Source organism: Mauremys reevesii, linkage group 1 (assembly GCF_016161935.1).
Source record: "Mauremys reevesii isolate NIE-2019 linkage group 1, ASM1616193v1, whole genome shotgun sequence".
Taxonomy (NCBI): domain Eukaryota; kingdom Metazoa; phylum Chordata; order Testudines; family Geoemydidae; genus Mauremys; species Mauremys reevesii.
In genome coordinates this window covers 245672954-245689757 of record NC_052623.1, presented here as the reverse complement: position 1 = coordinate 245689757, position 16804 = coordinate 245672954, and the positions used below count along the sequence as shown (strand labels likewise).

Genomic DNA, 16804 nt, shown 5'->3' with positions numbered 1-16804 from the left:
TCTCGGCACTGTCAAAGTTAGACTCAGGACTCACAGTTTGTCAGACCACTCTGTTTTATTAGCACAGCGCTCTGCTAATGACACCCAGATAATGTGAGCACCATGCAAGACACAAACTATCTTATTTATACAGATAAAAGGGTGAGAACTTAACAAGATAACAAAGGAAGCAGAATCAGATAAGTTTACCTGGGCTAGGCATGCATATCTTATTTCCTTACTAACTATTACCCATCTTCTGTTAATGTTTTGCCATTAGCACCATTGTTTATGCCTAATGTTTCTTTTCCTGGCACCTGTATTTCAACATTTCTTATTTCTGCTTAAAGGTACATACAACATTTCTTTAATCCATTCTTATTTTTACAATATAATTCATTCTACTTTCACAGCACCCTATTTAATCAGTCAGAAAAACTGTCACTCTGCATGACATTACCAGTGCTCTTTTCTGGCATACAGAACACCTTAGAGGAAAACAGGAGATTTGCATAAATTGTTCCCAACAGAAGATGAAAAACTGCAAAGCTTTGTTTCATTGCAAACCCCTTTTGCCTAATGTCACAGAGCTAGGCTGGAGTTCTCAAATATGGCAACGTAAATTCTCCAAAGTGAGAAGTTCTGGATGGATCAATTTTAGGGAGCCCGACCTGAGACATGTTAAAGGTCCAGACTTTCAGAGGGCAGATATTCAATATTTTGAAAATAAGGTCCTTTTAAAGGTGTTTCAGCTCTCAAGCTGGGTACCAAACCCCACAATCACTAGTCTTTCTGAAAACTTGGACTACCGAGTAGCTTTAGCTAACTATCTGAATGGTTTGGTTATTGCCTCAACATGTTGATTTTTATGACTATCCATAGTAGTTGGGGCAGAGGAGAGAGTCTAACTGGCAGCAACCTGTAAATCCTAATGCTTTCTGCTGTTTTAATACACTACTGTTCATTATTTATCATAAAATGGGACCTAGAAGTATGAACACACTCAAGTTTTGGGGTTGTTGAAATTGGATTAAAACATGTGGCTTGAGCCTACCTATCCTTTATTATTTACTCAGTGCTCTTAGTATACTTAAAACTGTATAGAATGCAGAGGGAGACACTTTAAGCGACCCAGAGAGCTTGCAAACTAAAAGAGCCAGGAAGTCACATATGCAAGCCAGTCACTGTTTCTGATCTAATTTTGTCATTTCCTAAAAGCACCACTTTTAAGGTGGAGATTTTCTGGGGGAGAAAAAGCAACCTGAGCGATCCAAGTTTCATCACACCCAGGCCAGAACAGACTGCTGAGATTTGGAGAGATCTGTATTTATCCAAATCTGTTTTCCTCTATTAATATGATCAGTGCACGTCTCAAGCATGGAACATACAATTTCTGTTGCGGTGAAATTCACTCCTACACAGAAGGCCTATCACAAAGTCTATGGACACTGAGGGCTTAAGTGTAATTTCAAAACAGACCTTACGTGGTGAATAGGTCTTGTACTGGGCCCTCTTTGCATGGGTTAATTCCAACCTTTGAGCAACTTGGTATCACTGTGTGTGTCATAAAGGACAGGGATGTGGTACTGAATAGGTTTGATGCCTGATTTTCACAAGCCACTAAGTATCCAGAGTTCCTGTCGAGTCCATGGGAGCTCTGAGTGCTCAACAACAATTCTGAAATCTAGGCCCTTACGCATTACTGGATTTAAAGTATGAAATAGTATCAAGCATAACAAATATTGACCTCGCCTCAGAAAATATTTACTATCTCATCTATTGCCGTATGTCTTCTGCATTAGGGTGATATGTTGACATTAGCAGCTAGGATTTGCTAGTTGCACTAATTGTATAAATTGATACACTCAGCTATTTGAATAAAGGCCCCCTTGGATTGATTTCTAGATGCTTATTTCACTCATTGTAAAAGTTTCTCTGTCTCCCTGTTAAAATGTCACTTTAGTTTTAGGTATTTCTAGTTTTGTGGTATGGTTTTGAGCCATGTTTATTTTATACCAACTCCTTGTCAAATCTGTAAGTCATAATAATAAATATTTTCATACACATGGCACTTTTCCTCTGAAAATTTCAAAGCTCTTTTTATAGATGGAGATGTATTATTGTGCTCATTTTACAGCTAGTGAACTGAGGCACAGGGAGGTAAGTGACTTAGGGTTACATGTTCAGAAGCACCTAAGTGATATGGGAGCCTACATCTCATTTTCAAAAGTGATTTAGCTACATAGGGGCATAAGTCACTTTTGAAAATGGGACTTAGGCCCCCTAGGGCAAGATTCCCAGTTGGGGCTCAGGCATTGCAACTCCTAAGTTTTAGGCATCCTGCTAACTAGTGGAATTCACAAGTCCAGGTTAGGCATCCAGATGCCCCGTACAATGCATGGGGAGAATTAAGCACCTAAAAAGGGATTCACAGAAGCCAGCATGATGAGTGGGGAGCTGCCTATGCTAGCCAATAGGAAACAGAGAAAAGGGGTGTAGCCTAAGCCCTGCCTCTCAAAGAGAGTTAGGTGCCTTTCTCCACTTGGGATTCATGACCATGAACCCTTTCTTGAATGTTGGCACCTAAGCCAGGTCAGCGCTTTTTCATAAAGATTGGTGATGGTGGTGCCCCATCTCCAATACATAAGAGCCCCTTGGTTAGTAGGAGAGCATGATTCAGATCCCCACTCTTCTTGATTTGAAGCAGGGACTTGAACCCAGGTGAGTGCCCTAATCACAAGGCTATAAAATATTCTGGGTTGGGTCTCCCTGATTCTCTCATGTTTAAGATATTCCACCTTGTATTAAATACAAAAAGAGTCATTGGAACAGGACTTAGGTACTTTTGGCAATTTCACCCTATGGCAGAGATGGAAGTAATATTCAGGTTTCCTGATTTCCCACACAGTATTACCTGTTGTGCTATTGTAATGTATTGATTAGCATGTACTTCACACCTCCCTTCCACCTCAACGTGCTAGAGCACCTAAAAAGCTGCCTTTAAATACATATTCCATGGAATTTCTCATCCACATAGCTTGAAACTATGAGTAAATTTATGTAAATAGCTTCTTTAACCTATACAGAACAGTGTTTGATCTTAAGCTAAAATGAATATTCATAATTTAATATTCTCATTGTTTGTCTCAAAAATATCTGTGCCATGTATAAGATTCAGAGGGAGAAGGTGAAAAGAATTACGGTGAAATGATTAGACACACAGAGGCTAGCCTGACCAACTGAACACCTCCTTTCTTTGACTGGACTTCTCCTAAATAAACAAAAAAAAGTCATCCTTCTGAGGGATAGCTCAGTGGTTTGAGCATTGGCTGACTAAGCCTAGGGTTGTGAGTTCAATCCTCAAGAGAACTGTTGGGGATTGGCCCTGCTTTGAGCAGGGGGTTGGACTAGATGACCTCCTGAGGTCCCTTCCAACCCTGATATTCTATGTGCAATATATAGGTCTTTATTAAGTTGAGCATATGCTCAGATCCATCCTTATTAAACAAAGAGGAACCCACTTTTCCAGGGGCGGCTCTAGGCACCAGCGCTGGCACACCCGCGGCGCGGCATCCTGGGAGGGCGCGCATTTTGGCTGGTGGGAGCTCGCCTGCGCGGGCGGGTCCACGGAGCCCGGGGGGACCGCGACGCTGCCTGGCCGCCGGTCCTGCGGCGGTCCCGTCCCCGCCCGGCTCCGCCGGAGCTCCCCCGCGCGCAGGCGCGCGCTGTCGGTCCGCCGGCTCGCGGTGCGCCTGCCGCGGGCAGCAGGCGGCGAGAGCTCCCGGAACCTCCCCCCACCGCCCGAGAAGGGGAGGCGAAGGAAGGACCGCGCGCGCGCGGCGAGGGGGCGCGGCGGCGCGGCGCGCGCTGCAGCCTGATTTGTAGAGCCGCCCCTGCACTTTTCAGTGGGTGTCCTATATCCCCACTTGTGTCTGAACCACAATGATGAGTCTCTTGCATCCATAGCCACAGAGCCTGGCTCTTTAGTTCAAGCTGTCGAGACTTATGCTTCTAGTTCTTGGGGTTGTCCTTTGCTTTGGCCAAAATGGCAACTGCTTAATTGGGATGGACTAAGTACATGCTAAAGTATCTTACTAAATCATGGCCATGTTTACCAAAATAAGACTTATTTTTTAATAAGAAAAACATTTAGATGTCTCTCCCACTCACAGCTTGGTCCAACTCCTCAGCTGTGGGAAGTATTGTTCAACCTCCACACCTCAGCAGCCTCCTAGCAAATTCCTGTTTTCTTTCAAAGAAAAGTGTTTCATCAGGCAGAAGCATTAAAAAGAGTGTTCATTAATTATCCACCAGAGAGAATAAAGCACAAGTTGGTACACAGTGTAATTACAGAGAGCACATGTTTTAATGGTGATAGTCTATTAAATTTTATAATCTGAAATCAGTGACATTTGCAATAATTATTAATAGCCCAGTTTCTTGCTATTTATATTTAAATCGAGCTTTATGGCTTAACTAAAATAATTAACCTGAAATGGTGTATTATATTAGCTTAAACCAAAGAACAGTTAGTTCTGAAAGAATGTCTCAGATAGCTCTTTTGGAAGTATTTATTATACTGTAAATAAGGCAAAAATAGTTCTAAACATTATAGCTATAACTTGCCATCAGGCCACACATGGAAATCTTCATTATTGTGAGTATAGTTTTCCATAAAATAAAATGACAGCATATGGCCATCTGATCCCATGTTCAGACTATAGGTATTATACAGACGGATCCAACACCCACTAAAGTCAATGAAAAGACCTTCATTTGGATCAAGTCCGTATCTATATATTTATCACCCATACCTTGCACAACACATACTTTTTAGAATGAAGCCTGAACTACATAATACAAACACATTCAAAACAAAAACCATGAAGTTGCCCCCACTTATACCAACATTAAATTTGGCCCAATGTTCTTTAGAATGTTCCTATAGAAATTAGCGGCAATTTTTTTTTCTGCTTCATGTTTGATGAACTTCAGAATTGTATGTAATTTGAGGCTGTCTAAGTCCCCCATGTAGGCTCTTCCAAAGTTGTATTGGCTGATATGCACTGTAGAAGCACTGGGAGCAGTTCTTCTAAGTAGACCATAATCATACTTCTATCATAGATTTTGTTTCAGAAACGGTTCTGCTTCTTGATGCCTTTGTGCTACAGACAACAGCCAATCTTTTTAAATGGCAGCTGGACTCAAAAGTTGGAGCCAAAGTACAATGTGGGATTTTTAATATACATATTAAAATTTATATTACATCCCAAACAACAGTCTCCTCAAATTGCTTTGTGATTGTGACAGAAGTAAGAAATAATCTCTTCAAAGAGACAGGAAAGAACGTATTGTAACAATACATAGTTTAAATTCTTAATTATAAATTATTTTAACTCTTCAAAGCCAAGTTTGCTTAAACAAACTAATATCCTACATGAGAATATATTATTTTTGTCACCATTTTTAACCTGGCATCTTTACTAACTCACTTGGGGTTGCATCATTATTAATTTAGCCAAGGTGTATCAGTAACTCATGAAAATCTATCCTCGATCAAGCCATTGATGCTCATATTTTCAGAATCTCCAGCTGATATCTGGTCTCAAAGAATGGATCACATATTGTTAAAATCAATCTGAGTATAAGGTGGCCACCAATAAAAGTCAGCATTTTCCCAAAACACACAGAATAGTTACCACAGTAAGTATAAGGGGGGGAGAAAGAAGTCTCTCAGATACTATTGTATGGGCAAAAGCTGACCTTTCTAAATGGCAACTAGCATTATAGGAGTCTGAATTCATTCTCTATATCCAGGGCAAGATTGTCATCAATTCTAGCTGTTGTGTGTTGCAACATCTGACAGTAGTTGAACGCCTGCCCTGCCACACCTGATGGTATATAAATTATATTGTAGAGCAAACATGGTGAAGTGAGACAAGATTGCAAGGAGGTGGGGGGAGAGAAATACCATAGCTGGTGTTAAGACAGTTTTCCACTACGGGAACATCGATAATAATTGGTGTTCCTGTGATAGGATTGTTATAGTACTTGTAAGGTTCACTCATTTAGCACTTTTTATTATGGACTCCTTCAGCTTGCACTGCAGGTATAATGGAACTCATTATAAACAGCCATGCCACAGCAAAAGTACACTTTAACAGAGGAAGATCTTGACTGTTTAGCACATACTCCTGCAATAGCTATTATGTAGGTATACTGTGTGACATACCGACAGTGGTTGCCCTTAGTGACTTGCCAATTGCCTTAGATAATAAGCCTGTGCAGTTACCTGAGCTCATTATTTGCAGCATTCCAGTACACTATTGCCCATGTAAGTAGGGGGAATGATAAAGGAATACTACAGCTATGAAGGCAATTTAAATGTAGTCTTCTTATGAGGGCAAGTTATGAAGGGCCACCACTATATTATGCACCAAATCTGCTACAGCAGTGTTTCTCAAACTGGGGTCGCTGCTTGTGCAGGGAAAGCCCCTGGCCGGCCAGGCCGGTTTGTTTACCTGCCCCGTCCGCAGATCCAGCTGATCATGGCTCCCACTGGCCGCAGTTCACCGCTGCAGGCCAATGGGGGCTGCTGGAAGCGGCGGCCAGTAAGTCCCTCGGCCTGCGCCGATTCCAGCAGCTCCCATTGGCCTGGAGCAGCGAACCATGGCCAGTGGGAGCTGCGATCGGCCGGACCTGCAGGCGGGGCAGGTAAACAAGCCGGCCTGGCTCACCAGGGGTTTTCCTTACACAAGTGGTAACCCCAGTTTGAGAAACACTGTGCTACAGGCTTACTGTGTGACCTTGAGCAAGTTACTTAACTGTGTGTTTTGAGTTTTCAAAACTCCGTTTAAATTTGGCAGCTGGGAGCTCTCTCTACTTTTGAGCTTTGCCCATCACTGTTCTGCTAACAAAAATACAAGCATCAAATGATGATCATTTTGCAGTTATCAAAGAAAGGGAAAAGGGGCAAAGCTGACAACTTAATATTACATAATTGGAAAAATTGCCATCAACAACTGGCTATTTCAGGGGAACTAACAACTATTTTTACTGCTAAGTGCATTATTGATTCAGGGTGTATTTTTTCTCTCCCTTTTGAAAGTGTAGAACCCTTACATGATTCGAGTTTTCCCCTTATTCCTCAGTATTGCAGCAAATGACTGATAACTGCCTTTAGAATTCCTAATGGCTAAATTACAATTATTATGCAAAGACCTACAATAGACAGTTATATAGATTGTTAAATGATTTTGCCTTTTTTACAAACCATAATCATTTTCCTTTATTAGCTGAAGGATTTCATAATTTAAGGACGATGAGAACCTATAAGTCACACTTTCAAATAAGGAACATGGATATTGCAAACATTAAATTCTCTCATAAAAATGTTAAGGCATCATTAAACTAGGATCAGATTAATACAATTCAGTCAACTCTAGATAGATATATCCTGTAATAGGCTGAAACAATACCCAGTGATATAGGATGTATAAGATTTTACTACAACCAATTTATAAACCTATAAAACATACAGGTATCACTCAAAGCCACCATTAACAGTGCATGCCTTGTATTAAATCATGAGACTTTAGTAGGGAAAAAGAAAGTTCCATCCCTTATTTTGTCTCCCTTCTCCATTGTTAGCTGTCATCATAGCATCTTACTGCCACCATAAGTCAGATGAGATGTTTCTTCTGGTACAGCTTGATCTAAGAATGTGTTTGATTTATCCATCTGTTTACATATCTGAAAGATTTTAAAATGAATTCCCAGGGCCTATTTTTGCTCAAACTTTACACTAGTTAACTCCAGAGTGACTCCAGTCCATTCATTGGAGTCACTGTGGATTTATATCTGTATAACAGTTGGCAGGATTTGACACCCCTCGCCCCCAATGAGTCAAACATTAGAAGCTAAGGCTTGCATCTCACTATCAATTCTGGTGGCAGAGGGGATATATGATAGGATTAATACAAGGGAAGAGGGATAACTGACTTTACAATCTTTTCTATCTGTATCTGTCTTTTCCATAGATAATTGTAACTAGAGCTATGTGCATAATTGATTTTTTGTTTGAAAAATTGTTTCAGGTTGACCCAAAATAAAAACAATTGCTTAAAAATAAATTTTGCACATTTTGAAACAAAAAGTGCTTTTGAATTTTAAAAAAATTGAAATGTTTCATTTTGAAAATATTTTAAAAATCTTTTTTCAGTTGAAACTATTCAAATTTGACATTAAATTCAGCTTCATTCAATGTGGCGAATAAAATATTAGTCAGAAGCATTTCACCCAGCTCTAACTCTACTTCTGTGGGTCTGGATAAGCAATACTTGCATAGGGAAGGGGGGCAGGATTAGAAGGATCACCGCCTGGGATGGGGTGCCTACCTCACATCAGGCTCGAGTAGAAAGAAGGGGCCAATTTGCCCTGTAACAGGCTGCACCTGGGGGAGTCAGGGTTGGTAAGCTTTTAGTTGATGATAAATGCCAGCGGGGCAAGGGACAGGCTAAGCTGCTACAAAACCAGGAAGCAGAGTAAGAAAGGGGCTGCAGTAGAGAAGCTCTGAAGTCACTCTCTGGGCAGAGAGAGGGAAAAGAGGAAACCAGGGGGAGGATAGAAGCCATGGCATCCTGGCCCTGAGGGAAGGGTGTACCCAGAGGAGGGTGGAGAAGGAGTCTGATAGAGGCAAAGTTGGAAACAGACCAGGAAAACAGCAGCAAGGTTTGGGACAGAGCAGCCCTTGGAGGGTCCCTGGGCTGGAGCCTGGAGTAGTGAGCAGGCCCAGTTTCCCCTAGCAGACACTGGGGAAGCAGCACAGATGGAGCAGTGGACCAGAAGACTCCCTGAGACAGTCATCTAATGGGACTTTGATACTCTGGCAGGGGAGGACTTCAGTGACCTGAGCAAAGGGCCAAACCATGAAGAGGGAGTAACCTAACTCTGAGGGGAGGGGGGAGGGGAGAAGAGCTACAGGACAAGCAACTAAAGGAGAGGATGTCAGACTGAGTTGAGATGTATCCCCACACACAGCCACAAGGCTGTGCCACAGCAGTGAGCAGAGTACCCAGTGACACTCCCCTTCACAGTATCATGCTTTCACAACCCATAAGTGTATTGCAATGTAGAATAACACTGACTTTGCCAGTGGTAATGGACTAAACAGCTTTTCACTTCTAAGCTGCTAATTCGAATCCAGCCCAGGTCATTAATGGCTAGACAGTGGTGTCATCTGATATTCAGTGACCTATGTGAAATGCAATTGGTGACCTCACCAGGTAAGTGCGATGCCACAACTAAACACAGCCACATTTGGCAGTAATTTTGTCCCAGCAATGTAACACAGCAGAACAGTCAGTGATTGAGCGGGATGATGGATTGAAATGAACTACCCTCATTTTTGGATGTGGATCCTTTCATGTCAGGGTTGAGAAACCATGGTCTGGCTGGGTAGAGTGAGGATGCTGGTCACCATGATGTAATTCTTAATATACACAGTGAGGTTGATTCTTCAGGGATGTTTTTTACTAGCACCAGATATTCTCTCTCATTTTATTTATAGAAAAATCTGGTGTTTGGGTATTTGTTTGGAAATCTGTGATGATTAAAATGTAAACAAACATAAGGAGATTTCAAATGTTAAAAAAGGTAGGTGTAAATTAGTTCACTTATAAAAACTTTCCAGTTTTGCCTAAGTAGGTGATTTGGCTCAAAACTTGCAAGTATTCCATATAGTTAGTGTGGGGCATTCCTAAGGGAATACTGCAACTACTGAATTAGTTAACTAAAGCAACTGATTTTTAAGGGTGCCGGGTGAATTTATGTATTATATTTGCTAAAAATATTGTTACGTATTAATTGAAAAGTACACCCATTTAGCTCAGCCCAACAATCAGATTGCTGCAAAAATGTATACACAAGTAGCTTTACATGTGTAAGTAGTCCTAGACTGGAAGTAGAGTAGTCAATCTACTATTTGGGTCCCTGGGGTAACGGTGGTTCTCCCCACTCTGCCTCAGTAGGACACCACTCTGCCTCACTATGGCCTGGTCTACACTATGCGTTTAAACCGGTTTAAGGATCGTAAAACCGATTTAACGCCACACCTGTCCACACTAAGAGGCCCTTTATATCGATATAAAGGGCTCTTTAAACCGGTTTCTGTACTCCTCCCTAACGAGAGGAGTAGCGCTAGTATCGGAATTACCATATCGGATTAGGGTTAGTGTGGCCGCAGATCGACGGTATTGGCCTCCGGGTGGTATCCCACAGTGCACCACTGACCGCTCTGGACAGCAATCTGAACTCGGATGCAGTGGCCAGGAAGACAGGAAAAGCCCCGCGAACTTTTGAATATTTCCTGTTTACCCAGCGTGGAGCTCCGATCAGCACGGGTGGCGATGCAGTCCGAAATCAAAATAAAAAAAGAGCTCCAGCATGGACCATGCGGATGTGATCGCAGTAAGGGCAGGCAAATCTGTTCTATCAGCGCTGTGTTACAGAAGACGAAATTCAAAATCATTTTTAAAAAATCTCCACACAGACGCCATAGCAGGGACTCAGTGAACTGCTGCATGACAAGCGTAATGGAAAGCCAAAGAATCAAATGGACGCTAATGGAGGGGGGACTGGAGCGGGGACTGGAGGACTCAAGCAATCCCACAGTGCCTGCAGTCTCCGAAAAGCATTTGCATTCTTGGCTGAGCTCCAAATGCTTCTGGGGTCAAACACAGTGTCCGCGGTGGTTCAGGGCATAGCTTGGCAATTTACGCACCCCCACCCCCACCCCCAGAAGTGAAAGGGAAAACAATCCTCTCTTGACTCTTTTACATATCACCCTATCTTTACTGAATGCTGCAGATAGACGCGATGCTGCAGCAGCCAACACCAACATCCTTGCTCCCCCCCCAACCATGGGTGGCTGATGGTACAATATGACTGATATCCATCGTCATCATCAGCCTATTGGCACATGGGGCAGTGCAAAAGGACTGGTAACCATGCCGACTAGCATTCAGTGAGGTCTATCATGGGCGCCTGTGTAAAAAGCTCCTGATTTTTCCTGGTAGATGGTGCAGTATGGCTGGTAACCATCTTCATCATAGCAACAGGGGGCTGAGCTCCATCAGCCCCCACCCTTCATGTGTAAAGAACAGATTCAATTGTCCCTGGACTAGCAGCGGGATGCTGGGCTCCTCTCCTCCACACTGCTTAATGTCCTGTCTGGACTATCATAGCAGCTGGAGGCTGCCTTCCACTCATTTCTCACTAACAAGTCACTGTGTCTTATTCCTGCATTCTTTATTACTTCATCACACAAGTCGGGGGACACTGCTACAGTAGCCCAGGAAGGCTGGGGGAAGAACGGAATCAACAGGTGGGGTTGTTGCAGGAGCACCCCCTGTGAATAGCATACAGCTCATAATTTCTGCTGGATCTGACACAGAGCAGCTGTGCTCTCTGGTTCTATGATACAGTGGTTCTCTAGTACACTTGCCCATATTCTAGGCAGGACTGATTCTATTTTTAGATACCAAAAAGGAGGGATTGACTCAGGGAGTCATTCCCAATTTTGGCTTTTGTGCCCCTGGCTGATCTCAGCCAGGGGCACTTATGACAGCAGCAAATGGTGCAGTGCAAAAGGACTGGTAACCATGATCATCTTATTACCAATTTATGGTATGGTAGATGGTACAGTATGGCTGGTAACCATCTCTGCTGTCATGCAAAAGCAAAAGCATGCTGCTGTGTAGCGCTGCTGAATCGCCTCTGTCAGCGGCATCTAGTACACATACGGTGACAGTCACAAAAGGCAAAACAGGCTCCATGATTGCCATGCTATGGCATCTGCCAGGGCAATCCAGGGAAAAAAGGCGCAAAATGCTTGTCTGCCGTTACTTTCCCAGAGGAAGGAGTGACTGACGACATTTACCCAGAACCACCCGCGACAATGATTTTTGCCCCATCAGGCACTGGGATCTCAACCCGGAAATTCCAAGGGGCAGGGGGAGGCTGCGGGAACTATGGGATAGCTACGGAATAGCTACCCACAGTGCAACGCACCAGAAGTCGACGCTAGCCTCGGACCGTGGACGCACACCACCGATTTAATGTGTTTAGTGTGGCCGCGTGCACTCGATTTTATACAATCTGTTTTGCTAAACCGGTTTATGTATTATCGGAATAATCCCGTAGTGTAGACGTACCCTATGTCAAGGGAATTAGCCAAGTCTGGCATGAAGATCCCCGCCCCGGAGGCAGGGTGCAGTGGACTCACAGTCTTAAGGGATTCAGGCTTTCAGGATGGGCAGGCTATAAGCAGTCTGTGTACTCCAGCCCCAGGTAGGGAATGGGCACCAAACAGTCTAGGAAGCTCAGGCCCTCAGGCAGGGCAGAGCTGTGGATAGTTCAGGGGCCCAGGACCTCAGGCCGGGCAGAGCAATGAGTAGTCTAGTGTCCTAGCTCTGTTGGACGGTTAGCTAACACAGGCCTTTTGGCCTAAGGGTGGGGTGGCAGGGGGACCTGGGCCCACCCAACTCCTCCAGATCCCAGCCCAGGGCACTAACAGTGGCAGAGTGTTCTGCCACTTGGTCAACAGGGAATCCAGCCACAATACACTGGCAGTGTTTCAGGCAGCAATGCAACCAGATTGGAGTCAGCTGTCCCTGGGCCACTTCCACCCTCCCTTCGGGGTGTACCTGGATCCATGCGTGTCCTCCATCTCCCTGGGGTAGGTAGCCAGCGGCAGTCCTGGCAACTCCTCAGTGTCTGGGCTGGCTGGCAACTCCAGCAGCTCTGGCCAGTCCTCAGCTTGGTGGGGCTCTACTTCAGTCTCCAGGCTGAGGAGCAGGCAGAAAGCCTACTCCAGCAGTTGCCACACAACTGAGCTCCAGGACCTGCCCTTTATACTTCCTGTCCCACCTCCTAACTTCCAATGGGAGGGGCGGGCATGGCTTGGTGCTGCCCACCTGGGATCAGAGAGTGGGTCCTCCCCCTCTGACTCAGTGGGAGGTCACTCTACCTCACTACAGGTGAATAAAAGTTTGGAGCCTTAGGCCTCAACATGCACCAGCTCAGCTATGTTTACCACAATCAATTTTTAATTTATATTTAAGATTCATTAAAATTAGCATTTTGGATCTTTGTACTGCATGCAACCATCTTGCTGCAAAGTGAAGTATTGCTGTCCTGTAAGTGCCAGTGAGACAGCCCTATGAAGCAGACTTCAAACCAGTTTCCATTCTACTTTTAGTAAGAATAAAAAATAGTTGGATACCATTTTTGAATTATGTATTTTGGGTAGGCATTAGAGCTTTGTGAAATGTAGCCCTGTGCAGAGAGCCAGGGCAAGGTCTGTGTGCCACCTGAGTGTAAGTAAAGGCTTAAGTGGTGCGTAGACATTGGGCTGGCCATCTGCATAGTGGTGAGCTTCATTGTGACAGTTAAATTATTGTTAAAGCAAGATGAAAAGCTGGTCAAGTTCTTTGTAAAGCTTCTGCATGGGTCACAGGGCTCCTAAGAGAATAGATCGTCCAGTGAGTAAGGCACTTAGCTTAAGACTTTGGAAAACTGGGTTTGAGTCCCATATTTTGTGGGGGACCTTGGCCAAGTTATTTAGGCCCAGATCCTCAAAGATAGTTAGATGCCTGTGTACCTTTTAGGCACCACTGAAATTTTCAAAATCACCACTCTGCTGCTGCCTAACTGCATTGGCACCTAGGGAATAAGTTTCAACCAGTCAGCATTCTCATAGCTGCAAAAACCCTGATGCCACCCTACAGCTAACAAGAAGCTCAGAACTTAGAAGGGTGGTGGCTGAGGGCCACTCTAGGGCTCATTCCACTAGGCCACACTGTCTCTCAGAATAAAGAAACAGTGTCACTTCAGGAAAATGTCTCCACCACTAAGCTTAGAAATGTCAATTGTAAAGGAAGAAAAACCTTACACTGTTTCCGTTTTATTAGTTAAGGCTATTTGATTGCTAGCCTTTAAAACTTTTATGTTGTTGAGATGAACAATACTGAACGTTATCCCTTAACATCTGACTGAAGGAGGAATTTTATCTTTACATTGTGACCAATCTCTTTGAGGTTTTTATAGCTGATGTTTTAACTGGAATCAAAACAATATGTTCAAAATCTTACTGAACAAGTGAGCTGTGAGCAATGAGCCACAAGAGGGCATTGTTGGAAGCACTAAAGTTTACAAACTTTTCTCCTTAAGAAGCTGCTTGTTTTTAAATGGCAGTTACCTAGAGGATGTAAGAATTTAAGAACATCACAGCATCTTTAAAATGATGTGTTTCCTGGCAGTGAATTCACCTAAAGATTGGTCAAATACTTTGGCAAAAATATATTTTTTTAAAGTTTAGTCTATTAAAAATGAACTGTTAATTAGGATAATGAAGTACCTTTTTTAATGTTTCAGTATTTAGATTTCTGCTTTACTATTTTTTTAAAAAGAAAATGAACAATATAGAATAATACGGTACAATTTCTTTGTTTCAGAATAGATGCAATTTTATCTACTTGACTCATTTACAGTAAATATTTCCCTTTATTTATATAGCATTTCACAGAAGGACCTCAGGGTGTTTTGCAAAGTTCAGTAGAGATCAAATATATGTGTGTGTGTGGCCTTCATATATATTTAAGGGTTCATATTTAAAACCTCATGTTATATGACCTTTTAAACAATCTTATGCCTGGTCTACACTACAAAGGTAGTTCAATGCAAGCCAGCTTGCATGGACCTACTTGTGCATGTGACCATGAATGCTGGAACTAGAGGTGCTGGGAGTGTTGCCGCACCCCTTGGCTTGAAGTGGTTTCCATTATATGCAAGGTTTAGAGTTTGGTTCAATGGCTCTCAGCACCTCCACTATACAAATAGTTCCTGCACCCCTGCACGTGACTACACTAAAACTTGTCTCCCCTGATGTAAGCACCCTATTATGGCGACACAGCATTGAGCTATGGTTGATGTACTGAGCTCAATGTGGTGCAAGTGTAGATACCAATTACAATGATGGTACCCCCAACTTCTCAGGACACAAGCTATTGACCATTCATTAATTTACTTGTAGTAGTAGAAGTAGCAATACAACAGAAAGAGGGAGAGAGCTATCTGCTTTTCATTCCCCTGTAGAGTTGGGAGAAGCACATGTGGAGCAGTTTGGTTGTGAACATAGGGATGTCCCTTGAATCTTCCTGAGAGATCTTGATGAAATTTTCATGGAGGTATCTGCAATCCTCTCCCTAACGTTTGTAGGGATTGCAACCTTGTTTTTTCCTCTGCAGTAGGACACTTTCATGTGCCAGTTGGCAATAACCACTGCAGTAAACAGGCTAGCAATATATATGCCCGAGCAGCTTTGGGATGCCAAGAGCAGCTGTGCTCTCTGTGCCTTTGTTACCCTCAGGAGTGAGAGAGCTGCCACAATCATCACTACTTGGGGGAAATGGTGCCAGTATTCAGTGCCAGTGCTCTTCACTCATAGTTTCATGCAAGCAAGCAATTTGCTCCTCCTTTCCCTCACCCCCCAGGGGGCCATATTTGCCATGGCTGGAGCTGTGAGTGGTGCCCTGCACAAGCATACCAAAGCAGAAGTGTCAGTAAGCATGTCTTGTTTGAGACTTTAGGGAGGCAAAGGCAGGGAGTTCTGAATCTTAAGTTTCGCTATCCATTGTGAATATGCTGACAATGGTACCTCTGTGTGTTTCATCTGAGGCTGCTGCTGCTGCAACCTTGAAGGGTTTCCCCTCCACACCCATGGAATGCCTGAGCCAGATAAGGAGGAGAAAGAAGACCGTTCAGGATGATACGTTCAGCAAGATCCTGCAAGCCCATCCTGCATCAGACCATGAGCAGAGAGGGCCTGGAGGGTGAATATTACAGTCTGTATGGAGAAGGAAGGAGCAGACTACATAGAGGCCCAGGAGTCCCAGCTGGAAAAGGAGAGGGAGATGCACCAGGACATAATGGGCTTCTCTTGCAGCAAACAAAGATGCTTCAGACTCTTGTGGACCTACAGTTCAACCATCATGGGCTTGTCCTTGTAGTCCATGGAGAACTCTAGAGAACCTCCCTACAACCTCTCCTCTATATGCCACTTGGCATCAGAGGTGACATCCAAACACCTGCCACTCCACACTGGGGGACATTAAGGACAACCACAGCTTCACCTACACTGACCTGAGAGAGCCACAGTTACTGAATGTGTAGCCAAAATGGACACAAATGTTCTTTCCCCTTGTTAATAAATTAATGGAACAGAACTTAAGTTTTAATGTATTTTCTTGTTTTTACTAACACTCTATTTTTGTGGAAAATAATTCATCTTTATTAGTTCCTAACATATGCTGCTACTGAAAACACCAACTTACCCACTTACTGGTTATGTACAGTGTGACACAACTCACAGAATCAGTGACAAACACAATGTAATAATCATAAATGTACATCAAGCTCCACAAAATTAAGAGGTGCCTTGACAGTATTATATTCATAGATGTGTACCAAGCACCACACAATTCCTAAAAGGCCCCAAAACTACAGGGCCAGGTAGAGCACAGTATACCACAACACATTACTATGCTCACTGTTAAAATGCTCCCTGGTCTGTATAGCTCTGCACTGAGCTCTTCTAATAACCCAATGGCCAGGGGAGCAATGCATAGGGTGGGTCCCCCAAGATCACTATTGGCATTTCAATATTGCTAATGATAATCAGTTGGTCAGGAAAGAAAGTCCCTGCTTGCAGTTGTCTGAACAATCCTGTGTTCATAAAGATGTGAGTATCATGCACTTTCCCTGAGCA

At 43.4% G+C, this 16804-nt stretch overlaps 1 long non-coding RNA gene across 2 annotated transcripts in view; it reads left to right on the top strand.

Moving 5' to 3' along the window:
• The window catches only part of LOC120382354, a 249645-nt gene extending 233397 nt beyond the window's left edge, over positions 1 to 16248 (top strand). For both annotated transcript variants that reach the window (XR_005588220.1, XR_005588221.1), the window contains one exon: positions 15715 to 16248. This is a non-coding gene — a long non-coding RNA (uncharacterized LOC120382354). The remainder of the gene's footprint in view (positions 1 to 15714) is intronic.
• Positions 16249 to 16804: the final 556 nt, after the last annotated feature.